Source organism: Panthera leo, chromosome C1, assembly GCF_018350215.1.
Source record: "Panthera leo isolate Ple1 chromosome C1, P.leo_Ple1_pat1.1, whole genome shotgun sequence".
Taxonomy (NCBI): Eukaryota; Metazoa; Chordata; class Mammalia; order Carnivora; family Felidae; genus Panthera; species Panthera leo.
The window spans coordinates 68,726,103-68,728,144 of NC_056686.1; positions in this window are offsets into that span (position 1 = coordinate 68,726,103).

Below are 2,042 nucleotides of genomic sequence, written 5' to 3' on the forward strand. Positions count from 1 at the left end.
GCCAACAAAACCCCAAATCAAAGAAGGTGTGGAAAATTGCTCACATCATAAAACTTTCCTGCTGCCAGGGTGGTTCAGTCGGTTGAACATCCAACTCTTGATTTCGGCTCAGGTCATGGTTTGTGAGTTCGAGCCCCACGTTGGGCTCTGCACTGATGGTGTAGAGCCTGTTTGGGATTCTCTCTCTCTCTCTCTCTCTCTCTCTCTGTCTCTGCCCCTTCCACATGTTCTTGTGTGCACACGCTCTCTCTTTCAAAATAATAAATATTTTAAAAAATACAAAACTTTACTTTCAACCCCCTTTCCCCATCCCCACAGCCCAAAGAAAGAATTAAATTTCAATTCCTTAAGATAAAAAAATTTTAAAAAGAGCCAACATATACCTATTTGAAAGAATGAATGAATGATGACAGATAGTTGCACTAACGTTCATGTTTAAAGGGTTTGATATTTTTCTGTGGAATTGTGTTTAGAATTACAGTTTCTTTCAAAGCAATGTTCCCTTTAGTTGGTAAGTCTTCTTTAAAAATAGGAACTGACCTGTCAATTTCTGAGAAAATATTTGACAATATGTGGTCTGTTTGAATAATTTATTGTCCTGCGTTTTTCTTCTTCATTTTCTTGTGCATCTGTTTGACAGAACCTATGGCACATCTAGAACACTGGCAGAAATGGGATGGGCAATGTGATTTTAGCCGGTAAGGAAGTTACACCAAAGTGAGGCTTCAATATGGTTGAGTAAGCCAAGCAGTTATATCTGTGACAGTGTTTCAAGGCACTGGGTTAAAAGAGTGCAGTGTGGCTGAGAACTGGGTAGCCCCAGATAAGAGGGAAGAAATTGGTGAGGGAAGAAGAGATGGAGAAGTAACAGGCTCCAGAATTTCATATTTCTCCAGAGGGTAACAGGGTCCCTAAAGGACTTCAGGTGGAGAGGCGGGGCGTGTTTCACACTTGCAATTTAGAAAGATCCTGCTTACCGTGTTTTGCGTATTCAGCATCTTTTCTACCTTCCAGATACCTCCTCCTCAATTCTATTTAACACTAGTAACTGAGTACAAACCTTCCAGAAAAGGAGTAAAGAGGATGTGCCCTGAATTTTCTTCTTCAGTTATAGTATCCATTAAAAGTGCTACTGAAAGTCTCAATCTGGATTTTAATGGTAGCTCTACCCTGATTCAGAGTCACAGTTCAACAACTTGAGATTTTATTCTTGCCTCTAATTTGTCAGAAAGTGAGGCATCTGAGCTATCTGCAGCTAACCCTTGCAAACAAAATCACTCCTTTATTTTGTGTAGTTGTGACACTGATTCTGACACTGTAAGGACTAGTTTACAAGAAAAATGGATCCTGAGGGACAGGGTCAAGGATGCCTCAATAATGGGCTGCCTCTTTATCATGTTATAATGTGGGGGCAGAATATTATAAATTCATTGCAAATCCTACATTTTTTGGACTGACTTGTTATGGGTCATCCAGAAATTTAAAATTTAAGGTTGTGGCTTGCTTTCTATGAAGTGTAAATCTTGCCAAAAATCTCTTCTACATGCTAAATTAATTTGACAATGATTTAAAAAGCATTGGTAGAATCTAGACTAAGCCATCTGAAGATTTGTTCATAGAAATGAAATTTGAATAGAATGCTATCAATTCATTTGGATACTGGTTCTTGGCATATGGAAACTAGCTTGGTGCCTTTTGAACCCAAGCCCCCTATTTTTTAAAGTATTTACTTATTTTGAGAGAGAATGAGAGAATGGGGTAGGGGCAAAGAGAGAGGGAGAGAGAGAATCTCAGTCAGGTGCAGAGCCTGATGTGGGGTGCAGTCTCACAAACAGTAACATCATGACCTGAGTGGAAATCAAGAGTCAGACGCTTAACTGACTGAACCCAAACCCTTTTAAGGCAGTAGAGTGAATCGAATTTTGTGCCCCTCCCCTTCAAATTCATATATTAAAATACATGAATTCATATATTATGAATATATGAATTCATATATTAAATTATATTAAAATGTAATCCCAAACGTGATGTTATTTGGAGGT